Raw genomic sequence first — 15,522 nt, forward strand, 5'->3', positions numbered from 1 at the left:
TCCCCCCACCCCATTCCTTCACTTGCTGCTGTTTCCCTTTCTTTTGGAGGTCTAGAGGTGGAATAATTTCCCTGTGTTTTCTCATTGAAGACTAGCAAGACACAGATGATTCCTCACCATGAATCTCTTCATTATATTTTTGTTTGTTTCTCACCAAAAACCCCCCCACAATTATCTCTCTGGTGCACAGACCAGTTATTCATTGTCAGAAGATCACTGTATCAGGAGTATCCCAGACTTTTCAGACACAGCACATGTTTGATTTCATAAATGCACAATTGAGAAAGGCTTATTTTTAGTCTGGCAACCTTCTGTTGTCTTAAAATCAGTAGGGACTTCTGTTTCAAAACACACATAATATACTACTCTTTTATAGTTACTTACTTTTATGCTTTTATCAAAAGTTTCATCATATTTGGTATTTTTCCTTAAGTCCCATTTCCTGGGGTAATGTGATTATGTGAGACTCTTGGGCATCATTTTAAAAAATTAATTTCTTTTTCTTTTAGCTGAACAGAAAAGCATGAAAACGTGACCCAAGCGCATGCTAAAAGCTTGAAAGCCAAAGGCAAATAAAAAAAACTCAAAGTAGATTATTTAAAAAATAAAGTTATTTAAATGGGATAATCATGATTTTTGGAAGACCATTTGTTTTTCAACTCCTGGGACAATCAGTTCTACGTAGCTATAAATTGGACCCTTACAGTGCATATATGTAGAAATAGATTTTTAAATTAACAGAGAGTGTCCTTTCATGTTTGTTTTCTTAGCTTCCTGTATAAGAAATCAGTTCTTTCCATTTGTTCAGGGAAATGATGCAATTGCTTTGCTCTTGTAAAATTTAAACCTTTGTTAAGTAATGATGAGCTTTTTCCACTGTTAGCAAACACTTTCCAAATTATGAGATACTAAGCTGGCAAGCAGTAAGTCAAAATTAGCAATTAAATTAACAAAAATTTTTTAAAGTTTCTTTAAATTCATAGGGGAAATCATTATGAGTATTCCCTAATATCCTCTTCTTGGATTCTTATCTGCCCTTTCAAGGGTATCTCCTTTCTCATAGCAGATAAAGCCTGCCCACAGACTTTTTCCCACCTGTGCATAGCAAAGACAGTTCATGAAAGTAGCATCAAAATAGCATTCTCTTGAGTCCTGTGCACTACTTTAGTAACAGATCTTTTGGATTGAATCTGTAGGCAGTGTCTTCAAATAGATGAAGATATCAGATCGAGATAACTAGAGCTACAGTAAGTTCAGGATGCAATAATTCATTTAAAAAAAAAAAAAAAAGCTGCAGCTCATCTTAATTCCTTTATAAAGTGCCAAAACATCAATTCAACTTATTTGTGGTTAAAGTTGTTATCTTTATTCAGTAATATATGAAAGAAGCCAAATAACTCAAATATTCAGTTTCATAAGCATGTCAGAGTGCCGACTTCGCTCCTAACTTAAACCATCATGGCCATCTGCAATAAAAATCGTTCTCGCTTTGGTTTCCAGAACCATTGTTAAGCTTGTAGACTAAACATTTAACCATTGGAAGCAGTCAGCAGCTTTATTACTTCTCCTGCACTTGTGGAGGCATCCTGGATTCAATTTGTCTAAGTAAGTACATCAAAGTATTTTAATTTTGAAGTACCCCAAGCGTTTTGGAAAGTTTAAAGACTATTTGTCTTCTGAAATGTTTGAATGTAAACTAAAATGAAAATTGTCTTGATGATTTTCTTTTCCATTTTAAATGACTGACACATTTCTGTCCTGACAAAGCCCCTGAAGCTCAAATGTACGGTTTCCCCCGCCTATTTTCCCCCAAGTAATAGTAAGTAAGCCGGTTTCAAGTTATGTGGTCAGCTTGGCTTCCTTCGTTCTGAGAGTCCTCTCTTCCTGTAGAGCTCAATGAATTAAACACTCCCTAATGGCATCAATTTGTCTCAACTTCTCTCTAAGCTTTTTTTTTTCCCCCAGCACTAGATTGCAAATAAATACATGGTCAATTGATCTGTCAGGCTAAGATAACACATAGCTAGTCCCAGGCTAAAACTGACGTGAATGTCTGAACTGGTTAAACAGTATTCAGCAAGCCCAAAATTAGATGAAATAGGGCTATCTAGCCTTCCAAAGCAGTCACATAATCATTTCGTTTGAAAATACGTTCATTACTTTGAAATATTTGAAAAATTGTGCAAGTAAATATTTGGTAATATGGCGGTAATTCACTAACACTTTTAGGGGTTTTTTTTAAGCTTCAAAACTTATGTGAAATACGTACACATATATATGCATAATTAAAATTTTATTTTGGTCATTATGTATAGTACTAAGTCAATAGCTGGACAGACTTCCTGATGGCACCTTAGTCCATTTAAAACTGAAGTCATAAAACTCTCATGATACAGACATACGTTTTTGCAACCAGGTGCATGATCTAGATACTATAAATATGTATGCATTCAACCTTACTTATAAAATCATAAGCTGGAAAGGCCTTAGAGGTCAGCTTAGTCCATTCCCCACGCCCAGGACAGAATCAACTGTGCCTGTGCCACTCCTACCAGATGTTTGTCAAAACTTAAAGAGACATTAACACCACCAGGATGTCACCAGCCTGGCTGTCCCATTGAGTCCCTCTCATGAACAATTGCAGGTTTTTTTCTCTCCTAATGTGAATTCTCCTAAAATGTAAATATTGTTATCTTTAGTTCTGTTCATTAACAACATACACAACAAGTTACAAACTTCCTTTTTCCAATATCTTCCTGTGTAGTTGAAGATCGTCCTTACGTGTCCTGTCATCCCTTTCTTCTTTATCGCCAATCCCCTACTTGTCCAGTCATTATCTGCAGATCATGTCTTACATTGCTTTGTTTGAACTCACTGTTCTCCTCTGGATCTCTTCTTTTAGACCCTCTCCACCCAGTCTGTCTCTCTCTTGACTATGGCACCCCGAACTGAGGCTCAAGGAAAAGGGCACAAGGATGCGTCTGCAGATTGCACAGACTGACTTCTCCTTGGCTTTTCTCTTCAGCAGTATGGATAACATATTGCAGCCTACAGTCATTTAAACAAATGGAAATATCTATATATATATCAGTCCTAATTAGAGACAAAGAACCTGATTAATTAGAAAATCCACGCTGCTTCAGCAATCAGAACAGCCACAGAAGCCTTATAAACTGCCTTGTGTGCCTTAGAATGAAAAGTTCTATAATCACAAAATCCCATTTGTGTAATTATTATTTTTTTTTTTTTTTAAAGAAGAGGACAGGCTATTTAAAGTTGTTCTGCCATATCCCTTTCAGTCTGGTTACCTGTATGTCTGCATACAGTTTCAGCCCCACAACATTAGTTACAATGAAATTACAGAGTTGTGAGAAGACAAATGTAGCAGAATAAGTTAAAGGATGTTTAAATATAGTCCTTATTTTAATCTTGGGCACTATATTCCCATTTAAAACTGCCAATGAACCTCTGGGAATTTTCTTTTTCTTGCTGATCCTCTTTAAGACCTCTATGAATAGCAGAGAAAACAACTTGACTGTAATAAAAACAGGATTTTGTTTTCCTTTTTTAAAATTGAGGCATTGGGTAAAATAAAGGTCATTGCAACAACCTTTGAAAGAACAGAAAGAGTAATTTTCCCCCTTTTGCTTTTTTACTGGTTTTCAATGCAATGTGAAAAATCATTTTTAAGTTTGCCCATCTGTTTTACATAAAACCTTAGTTGACCTTACACAAAGTGAAACAAATGCACAAAAAGCTTTGCTGTTGGGTTCGTGCCAGTAAGACAGAGCAAAAAGAAAAGAATATGTAAAGTTAGATCCTGCTCTGGTGTAAATTAGCCTAGCTCCAGTGGGGACTTATGTTGATTTATACTAGCAGAGGCTGAGGCTTGTATTTCTTATAAAAGCCAGACTTGTCAGACCCAGTCCTGCTACCACTGAAATCACCTGAAGTTTTGCTATTGATTTTTGGTTGCTATAGATTGGAAAAGGGACACTCACAGAAGGAGCCATGTTTGCTACAGATAAGCAGTACACATCCGTGTATGCAGCGTGTGTTATTCAGCAAACTGAGGAGAAAGCTTGCAGCGTAAGTAACTGAGATCTGTGGGCTTGCAGGTGTGAAGTAAGGCTTGGGTTGTGCCCTGACTTTGTACTACGTGTGTACCAGAGTGACTTCAAGCACTGCCTAACCAAGCTAAGGAGATGGTTTGGTGCCAGACGTGAAGCAAAGAGCCTCTCAGCATGCAGAGGTGGGGCTCATGGCCTGCTGCTTTCCTCTTTTGTTAGCCTAACTTCTCTCAGGCAGTGTTATCATAGGACCAAAAGCAAATCTGGAGGACAGGAGGTTGTGCCGTGTATGGAGCTGGGTGAAGCATGCGAAGTAAGAGCACACCAAGAGAAAAAGAGCATCTTTAAATCTTCACACATCTTACACTGCACTTCAATAAAATGTCCATTAATGTGTCTGAGGGGTGAACTATGCCCATTATATCAACACTCCAATCTTAATATGATTAATGAGTATATAGTAAGGTTCAAGCTTTTAATTAAAAAGGCAATCATAAGTTACTGAACAGTGAAGGTCTAGCTAAGTTTCTCAGAAGTAGGTTATTTAATAGAATGAGGTACCCCAAAGGGGCAGTGGGCCAAAAATATCTCCTGAGTTACATTTTGTAGGCAGGTATTGACTTTGATTTATAACAGAGAGAGGAACTGGGTGTATATAGAAATGAGCACGTGCACATGTGTATTACAGTGTGCACATATGGGGATGCCTAAACTTTTCATTAATAGCCAAAGTTTTTCCAGTTGATTGTTAATTTGCCATACTTCTCAGAATGAAAATTCTTCATAGGATATCTGCCACACTTTTTAAATTTTCTTGTGTGATAAAAAAAAGAAAAAAAAGAAACCTAAGAAATGTTATTCTTTTTACATGGTCAAGAAAAGACCAGGAAAGTCTCTCTACAGACTATAGAATTCTAACTGAATTTCAGCATTTGGATTGAAAGTGGTTGCTGTGTACTTATCAGAGATCTGCTTCTTTCCTCCTTATTGAAAATAATCCAAATTTGACTGTGTCGTGGATTTCAGTTCACCCATGTCCAATAAAGACTTGACAGAGGTTGATGTATTCTGTAATTTTATCACTTTATGTTTCAATTAACTTAAAATGAAATTTACAGTATATCTTATTCCATAAGTTTTTCTCTGGCCTCTGAACAGAGGAAAATGTCTATCTTTGCAATGACGGAATAAGATGGAATATTTGCAATGAATAGCCAGTTCTTTTTTGGGGGGTGGAAATATTATTTTAATCATCTACATTCTTAAATACAATTAACGTATCATGAGGCGTATGAATACAGTACAGGTAAGAATTGTTGTCCCTGAATCAATAGCCCATCAAATACAGCATCTCGTTGACTAACAATGGCAAGAAAGGTGACAGAAAGATGAGAAAAGAACCCAAAAATAATTGTAGAATAACTGGACCCCTGGAAAAGCACAATTTTGGGGGCAATTTATAGTTTCCTCCTCTGTGAACCTGGAGGCTTTATATTCTTATCCATTTCTGTTCTACCTAAAATAACTATATTCATCACTAAAAGGGATAACAACTGGCATCTAATGCCTTCCATTTAGTTTATTTAGAAAGATAAGATCTGTCTGTAAATGAGTCTCAAAACTGAGTGGAATGATTGGCTTTCTCTTTCTTTTGTGCTATTATGGTGTTATTTAAAGTGGAGCAAAGTCACTAATTTCCATATTGAAAACACTGAAGCAATCAGAAAACAGTGGGCTGGAGGAGGGGAGAATTTATGGCAAGAATAAGAGTTGAAATAACTTACTTCCATTTAGGACAGTTTTTCATACATGAGCACACTTTTCCAGAGAGGTTTCTGTCAAGCAAAATAATTATTCATCTAGGAAAAAGTCACATATGGTAGAAGCAATGAATATAAGGAGGGAGAAAATGTAAAGGGTTTCTGTCACCTACCAGGCTGTGGGAGCTTGATCTGACCATGCCATGTTTGCTTACCTAGTTCAGGAAAAGGTTTTTGGTTCTCCTAGCAAAGGGAATAAAAAATTGTGATGAGAAATGGTTTATAGAACCACAGAAGGGGCAGCCTTTCTAATGTGCCTAAGGCTGCTGATGGTAACCTAAGAAGCTGGGGTTCTTCTGACACATTTAATGCCGTGTGTCAGCAGGCTTCCAAAGGTATTACAGCTTCTCTCCCAAATTAGACGACGAGGTTGCAACAGTTACCTGTAACAGGAGCTACAGAGCTGGCACCGGTAAATTGACTGGCCAGGAGATGCCCTTTCTCAAAACAGTAAGCTGTTATGGAGTAGCCGATGGTAGCTGCTGCCCCGCGGCGGGGCAAGGATTGTTGTCTGCTGCTGACTCTGTACCCCGGCGTGAGCTGGGACCCACAGTGTCATACAGCCTTTTTCTGCGAGCAGCCGCAGCTCTGACCAGATGGTAGGTTAGGAGGGGATCCCTGCCGGGCTGTGCTGGCAGGCAGCCAAGCCCTGCTCCTCTGGGGGCCTGCCTGAAATCTTTCGGAGTGGCTCTTGCAACTCTGCTTCAGCAGCTTGTCCTAGATTTTCCTGTTGTGCTCCAGAGCTGTTGTGTGAGAGGAGACAAAACCGTAAAAAGCTAACAGCTCTGGAACTGTTCTCTAACACCCTTAAGTATTTGATAGTATTTATCTTGAGCTATTCTTTTCTATCTGCTCCCCGCCCCCCCCAAGAAAAAAAATAAAATAACCAGAACAACAAACTGTATTCCTAAATTATTACACAGGAACTCCAGGTATATTAAAGATTTGGTTATGGCACTTCAGGAAATACCATTTGGAGGATATTTGTTCCCCTCTTGGCCCAATTCAGCTCTATGCAAGGGACATTTAACTGACCTTTTAGAAAAGCATGTTGGTAAGCTTTTCTGGGGATTGGGGAGTTTTTGATGGAAAAGGGGAAAGATCTAAGCAAATAAATTATCCCATTTTAGTTAACTTAAATGATGTGCAAGCCACTCCATCCAATGATAAAGGGCAAACACCATATCCACAGAAAATTTGCTGAACTCTGTCTCTCATCACCTCTGTGCTCTGTCTCTGCTCCCAGCTTACTGGTGGGCTACAAGAACAACAACGTGTTGCTGTTTCACAGCCAGTCTCAGCTTATTCATCCGTGGTAGGTAAAGTTCTTCCTTTCTCCTACTCCTTCCTTATCAACCAGCTTGGGAAAACAGCAGAGAACCCTTTGTTTAATAAATACACCTTTAGCAGACTACCTCTAGGCTAGTATTTGTGGTCAAGCCACCCTGGGTGACTCTTCGGAAGTTTTTGGGCTGTGTTTTATCACCTGTTCCATTAGTGCTGCCCTAGTTCTTCCGGTCAATCTACTTTGCTAAACCAATTAAATTCTCCTATAAATATGTGAGTGATCACATTCTCAAGGAAGGATTGTGCCAAGTGGGAAGATCTTGTAGCAGATGTCAAAATAAAGACACATTTCACACAAATGGTGAATACTGCACTAAATCAGACTGTTGTGCATGCATTCTGCCACTGAATGGAAACATTATGTAGTGACAGATATTCCCTGTCAGTTCCCAGGTAGAGGTAATTCACACACATCTGCTCATTGGCTGAGTGTGAGAAAAGTCTTTAAGGGTCACTTGCATATAGAAAAGAGCAATTCATGGCAATAGATTTTTTTCCTGTTGTTTTTGTTCATCTTTATGATGGAGAACTGAGAATTTGCACTGAGTAACTTTGTTCGCAACTGCAGGAATTATCGCTTTCATGTGCTAGAAAATAACACTAAGGTAGAACTTAACCTTGAAGAAGAAATACATCTAGAAGATTCTCTTGACAGGACCAACAGAGGATGGGAGGATTGGACTCAGCCATAGAATTTCTGCATGGTCATTGACAAATTCTGGTACTTCCAGTACATTCATGGCCACTTAGGGATGATAGCCTGATTCCTTTAGAATTCCTCACCTCTAGTCAGGTGACTGGGATGAAAGTGTTCATGGTGCTCTCTCTCACCTTTAATCTTTCTTTTTCCCTATTGGCACTCTGATATCTTCAGGGAAGAGCTTGTTGTATATTTGGTGTTTGAAGCACTCACAGCCCCAGACAGCCCTGATCTCAGCTATAAAAGTTAGGTCTACTGAAAAACAGACAATAAAGAACTGACTGCTGAAGGATACAGATGAGTTGAATCCCTGTGGTCTCTACAGGTGTCCCTATAAGGCCGGTGAATTCTGACTAAAGACAGAATAACAGAAAAAATCAGAAAGCTAGTGTAAATGAAAGAGATTTCTATTATTTGTTTTGCCAAGATTTGCTTAAACTGTAAGTTGCAGCGCTTTGAAGGCACACTGAGATGGAGCAAGGTGCTATTTTTTTAAGTGCTGTAGGGCATTCTTCCAATCATTTGAGGAGAAAGCACTACATATTCAAAAAAAAAATATTGTATCCATTCTTGTAATGCAGGTTCATTAGGCACCAGATTGATTTATTGTATTGTTTCCTTTATAAATTATTTTCATTATGTTTTATCACAGTACATGAGTACTGCCCTAAGGGAATATGCAGGAATGAACTGAATGGCAAGTGTAATAGACTGCTTTAATTAAAATAGTGTAATGCATATTTCAGTGCTATTAACAAAAACAAAATTGATTTTGTTTTCTGGGTAATTGAGTATATTAAAGCCCAGGTGCTGTGCTTCTATTGTTTAACCCTCTGAGTTCAGCTTCATTTGATGCTCTGAGCAGGAAATTCATTTGTAACCAGGAATTTCAGAAGGAGAATTATCTTCTCTGCCAGTGACATTTCCTTCTTTCTTTCTTTCCCCGCATTTAGTACTCTAGCGCATGTGCGCACTATTACTGAGGAACAGGAAAGCACAAACATGAATTTCAATAGCAAAACCCCCTTGATCTTTTCCAGTGTGGAGTGAACTCCAGACAGTGAGGACACTGATCCGTGATAAAGAAAAGCCCATTACTCCTCTGCACTTTTTAACCTGATGTTCTGTGGAGACAGCAGTAGTCTGCCACCATAATTCCATTAGTTAATGAACACTTCAGGAATTTGTCCATCATAAGAAAGTCCCTTTAAAATGACAGTCAATCAATGACACCTACTCTTCTAAGTGGCTTCCTTTTCTCCTTTTTCTCTTGATTTATATCAGCTATGAGTCTTTTTTATTTCCTTTACCCTCCAGATACCAAAAGTTTACCTTTTATCAAGAAGATGCATTATGCTAGTGACATGACAGACACAGGCAAAATCAGGTTAATGGTTTCTGAGTAGAGCAGTCAAGTGAAAGCAACCAACCAACCTAGAAAATGAACAGTGTCAGGGAGCTGGGCTACATGACCCATCTGTCCATGAAAAGCACCGTTTTGCCTAATGGTTGTCATCTACCATACCCTATATGCCAGAGCCTCCTTCACCTTCATCAGAGGAGTTTTCACTGGAAACTACTACTTTGCAATGAATATTGTAAAGAGCAGGGTGTTTCTGGTTCAGCTGTCTCTGGGGATACTCAGACAACACTAATCACCATGGTAGTCTCAGGACATTCTCTGTAAATCTTGCACTCCTTAAAATAAAATATGGGTATCTTCTTTTCCCTATCAAAGATTTTCTGTTCAAATGCATTTACTCAACAAGAGCCTTTTAAAAATGATTGTCCTGCTTTTATAACAGAAGAGTAGGCCATAATTAAACTGGTGAGTCATCAGTCCACGAGGTTTCATAGGAAATCCCTTATTACTTAAAGCACCTGCTGTAGCTCTTCGACTCATTTCCCATAGAAGAGTTGCAGATATAGATTGATTCTGAATAGTTCCCATAAAAGACTAGACCAGTGAACTGGTTTTACATAAATTTCAGTCTTTATAGTTTCTATTTCTATGCAATTAATGACATCTGGCTGAATCCCCAGTTACTTCTGGGTGGTGATTTATAAAGCACAAGTCTAGATTCAGACATTTCAGAAATTATTCCCCACATTTTAATGTTATTAGCTCACTTACAGTGCATCTCTCCATGTTTCTTCTTCTTGGAACTGGTCACCTTTAATCAGTTACAAGATGTGTTTCATTATTAACAGGAATGTGCTGGACTGTACTGAAAGATATTTAAATACTACAAGATGACAAAATGATACCTATGTTGGCTATTTTTTTGTTTGGATAAATGGTTATTAACTATTTAGCTTTTCAATATTGAATTTAATCAACACATTAAACCAATCTAAACCATAACATTCTAATATCAACTTATGATAGACTGTAGATATCAGCATTTGATAGACAAAAATTATTGCTTGCTCATTTGCTGTATAAAATTTTCAGAGAAAAGATGTATAGGAGCCAAGAGAAATCACAGAAATTAATTTAAATTTAGTGAATAGTTTACATCAGAAAAAAAATAGAAAATATATTCTGAAATATGCACAAACATTACAAATATGTCAGCAAGTTTTAAAAACTCTTTTTAAGTGCTGCTTTAAATAAGCTATAGTGATCAAATAATCCTAAACAAGTTGTGATAATTTAATGATTTTTTTCATAGATAAGACTATTGTAGAGCCAGGATGAAGACAGTTTAGCTTTGGCAGAAGTAACAGGTCATCATTATTCTTGACCAAACAAGTTTGTACCCTCATTTATATTGTAGTATTTGTGTTCAATACAAATATTCTGTAATAAAAGTATAAAGGCCCAAATTTTACAGCAATTGCCTAGAAAATACACATCCTTACTGTGCAAAAAAAGATGCAAGTAAAAAAGGAATCAAAAGAGTTGCATGAAAAGAGGTAAGTTTAGAATTAATAAAAATCTAAACGAGGAGTAAGTGCTAGGGATAATGGACTACCTTTACAAAATGCGGGATTAAAGACAGTCAATTTTTATTTAGAGTTTACCATTTCACTCAAGTTTGGAAGTAAAATAGAAGGGCTTTTTTAAAGGAATAAACATAAAATAGTTTCACTTAAAGATGTGGTCTGGGAACTAAACTTTTGCGCTTTTTAAAAGCAAACCATGTTTGAGAAGCACAAAAGATAATTCAGTTTGTTCAGAAACACACTCAAACCTTTCTGGGTCAAATCTTCACCTTCGTCCCGGAACATTCCCATTGAAGTCAACCTTTAACGTTTTGTCTCCTCAGCTATGCAGCTCAGCTGTATTCTATGAGAAAAAAATGTCCTCAGATGTCTGTCTGCAGTGTGTTCTATGGACAATTGCTACAAGGAATAAAAACAGAAGCAAATATACTGAGCATCCCAGGTTGCTTTAGCAGGCTCACAGCTTCTGTCACCACTGAAAAGGAAGTAGAATTTGCTCGGAAGCAGCAGCCAGCCTTTAGTGTTGTGCTTCACCAGAAATAAGTCATATAACAAAACTGCATATTTACCTTATATTTTTTGATTTGAAATGTTACACTCTTGTCATTTGTCTTTTGTTTGCATTTTTTAGGTGTCATTCTTGAAAAACATCCATCTGCAAAGTTCATGTAGGAATAATCCTGCTAGTCACACAGTCTCAAAGGAAGAATGTGGACAGTGGCCAACAGGCAATATACACTCTCAGGTATGTGTTCAAAACTTTGCGGTCTCCTTAGACAGTAAAGTCTTGAAGGTTCAGATTTTTTTTTTTTTTTTAAACTTGTATTTGCACAGTTTGCTCAGTGCCCAGCACAATGGGTACCACTCCTTTTGGAATCATTAATTGTTGTGATATATTACATTTTAATTACAAAGATGTGTAACCAAGGATTAATAATGTGACCACTAAAGTTTCTCCTAGCAAATGAGACATATTTTCTATGATTCCTTCCATCAGCCAGCCTTGCTTCTCTCAAGGCAGAATGAAATGGCAAACTGAACCTGTCTGCTGCTCTCAGACAAGCTACGAATGTAACTTAATTTTCCATAAATAGCATCTGCATCACGTAAGTTCAGCTATTTCTGTCTGCTGAAAAGTTGCACATACTGACTTGTTCATATATAGCTTCTCTGAAGTCAAATCCACTCCAGCTAAATATGATTTTGACAGTTGAGGTTTATGCAGTAGTTTTGGCTCTGAACGAGAGCTGGAACTGGACAGCTGGAGCAAGAACTTGCAATATATACAGACATAACTTCTGTGAAAACCTATAAGATTTTTCTGAATCAAATGCACACAGAACTGAAAAATAATCACAATAAACCATCTTTCAGAGAACTGAATGAAAAATACGGATTTTTTTATTAGCCTTCTCAGTCAGTCAAGGATGAAAATTCTTCCCCTCCCCTTCTATTTTTTTAAGAAGAGTGAATTCCAATCTTGTCTATACCATTACAGATCAGGCCTTCATGAAATTAGAGCATTAAAATAAATTTACCCAATATTTTGGTAATCCAGTAAACCTCTGGTCCTTAGTGTAGTGGTACTTATGAAGGAAATTAGGCCACAGCTGGATTCTAAGTCCCTGTATTACATTTTACCAGTAAGATCAATTTCAGATCTTAGGCTATGAGTCTAGAAAAGACTTGGAGGGTTTATCCAGTTCATCTCTAGGCTAAAGTCAGGATCAAACCTATGAATGTCTGACATTCTCAGTATTTCTGACACATTTGCCTAACTTGTTCTTAAAGCGATGGTGGTCCCAAAACCTTTTTAGTGTAGTCGAATACCTATTAGCTTTTCAGATGAAATATTTTCCCAGGCTAGGCTGCATCTTATATATTGAAGTGTTCTCTATTACTTTTCATCCCCTTCCCAGTACAGAGAATAACGTGATATTATCTTCTCCACTGAAGCACACTGCTCTGTATGTATATGAACTGTTATGACTGTCCTTTCTCTTAGACAAGCCCAATGTTTTCACTCTTGCTTCTGTTCATATTTTTTACTTTGCTTTGAAATCCCTCTACTTGCTTCACATTTCCGTTTAATACTACCATGAGCTGTCCTGTGCTCCCTGTCAAGAAATCAGAATCAGTCTGGAGCTTTTATGACAACAACTTTTATGACCATCCATTTCATGTCTGGAAATATTTAAAAACAAAAGATGCAAAGCTGAATGAAGAGCAAAAGTAATAAGAAATAAAATCCTTCATTCCTTTCTTCCTCAAACAATTCAAGGTATGTTACTGAGTAGTTGGGGTGAAAAATCATTCTGATTTTCTCGTAATCTTTTTTCCCTGCTTTTAAATTTTTCATCATTATTGTGAGATTTTTACCCCTATATCAGGCTTTTTATCAAATAAAAAGGCCTGCAGCAGTATAAATCAGTCCTAAATGCTCAAATGAAACCAGTAGACAAAAGTATTTTGGAGAAACAAAGTGGGAGACAGCCATATGGCACAGATCTCCTTATAGTTACATCAGGAAGTGTAGGAGATTCAGGCTACTTTCTTAGTGGCAGTGTGACAAATACTGCCCTGAAAACCTGAAGCAGTCAGGGAAGAAAGGGTGTGTAAATACATCCACTCTTCATTGTCTTGGCTGTTAGTTCTCTCATTGCTTTTAGGAAATACAATCCAAGATTTCAGCAAGGGTATTCTAATACATAGACAAAAAATGAAATTATTCAGCTTCAGAAATATGAACCATAAGGCTGATTCCTCATCCAGTCTAGAAATTCATATGGAAATGCATCATTAATATAAAAAATATTTAGTTGATTAAATTAAATTCTTAGTAGCATAAACTACAGAATGATTTATTTGTTCATAGACTGATGTTATCTGTTTTATATGATTGTGTTCTCACAAAAAGCAAGTAACTATACCACAACTGAAGAAAAAACAGGAGGTGTTTAAAAATGGAAAGGTATGTCTCAGCAATGTATTATCTAAAGGTTTAGAAAATGGATTCAATTTAAATGAAATGACAGAAAGCAAATCTTTTAACATACCTGCGCTCTAGTGCTTCTCTGAGTCATGAAACTCCCAAGCTACAAAGAAAAGTTACAAATGAGACGTAGAGAAAAAAACCCAAACAATTCTGAAAAGACATAAATTCAAATTTTACTTTTTGAAAAAATAAGATTCATTGCAGGCAATTTACTCCCATCACAATAAATCATGATTATCTGTACTGTGGCCATTCATAGGGAAGTAGCACAGGGAGAGTTATGCTTCAGAATACACCCCTCCTCCTAAATTGTATTTAATGTACAAATATATGAAAACAATTCCACACTAATAACTTATAAAATATTAAATTGAACCCAATAGTACATAATCCAATACATGTTACCAGACATGTGAAGGAATTTGGTGTTCTGGTAAGTACCTCTATCTACAGCTAATGCCCATTTATCTGTGAGCCCCACAGGACATGACAATTCCTAAGAGTGCTTGCCTTGTTATATCAGTTTTCTCTGCTTGACCTTCAGAAGATTAACATGGCATCACTCTAAAAAACCTGAAGGAATGTAAAGAGGGGTTGTATGTGTGCATTAGAGTAAAATAATATATTGTTCATGGATTAAAAGCAATAGATTGTCTTCAAGTGTAATATTAAATTATATTTTATCACTTCTTGCAGGGCTGGAACATTTACATATTTTAATCCTTCTGTTTTGGGCCATATCATTACAAAGACTACGCATTTTATTTGAGATTGACCAGGTTTGTCCAAATTCACCTTCAGTAATGGGCAAGTTAGACAGAAGTCACTAGAAGACAAAAGTCCCAGTCTTAGACCATCTCACTCATGTTCGAAACCAGATCCCTCTTAGAAAGGAGAAAAGCACAGTGGAAATTACTTTCTTGAACTGTGATGTTCTTTCTGGTTTTAGTTGCAAGTTGTTTTGCACTCATACAAGTAGACACAGTTTTCCTACTTTACCCACATCTTTCTGTGACTTCCAGCTGTAAATTTGTCTCATGATCATATACCAGATTTTTATAATTGTGTGTATATATATCATGTAAAATACAGTCTTTGTGGGAATGGCATTAAACTAAAAAATCTCTTTCCAGCTTTATCTCCTTTCACTGTTGTTGTATGCTCAGGGCTGACTGCTTTACTGCAGAATATTCCCTAGCATTCATTTTATCTCTTGTAAAGTTGGTTTGAGTACATACAGGTGCTTCACATGTATAGGATTGTAATGGGTTTTAAAAACCAAAAATCACTCCTTATCAGAGGCAGAACAGAAAAACTCAAACTGTCTGAAAAGGCTGTGTCTTTAGGGAGAAGCATTAACAGACCAACATGGACAGGCAGTCTGGTAAGCACAGATCCTCTTTGCAAGATATGTTGCTTCAATTAAGATAAATGTGTAACCTTACCATCAAAAAAAATGGAACTTGCCTTATACCCTATCAATATGTGTAATATTCTTTAATTAGAGAGGGATGGTTTCCTCTAACACCTTGTTGCCATTAGTACAGGGTAGACAAGTCTAGAACTGTCTTCCTTGGATAAGTGTTGCTGAATACATAAGTAGAAGCAAGCTTACCAGGACTGGGCATTTAAAAAGTGGAT

Source organism: Egretta garzetta, unplaced genomic scaffold (genome assembly GCF_000687185.1).
Source record: "Egretta garzetta isolate BGI_Z169 unplaced genomic scaffold, ASM68718v1 scaffold161, whole genome shotgun sequence".
Classification (NCBI taxonomy): domain Eukaryota; kingdom Metazoa; phylum Chordata; class Aves; order Pelecaniformes; family Ardeidae; genus Egretta; species Egretta garzetta.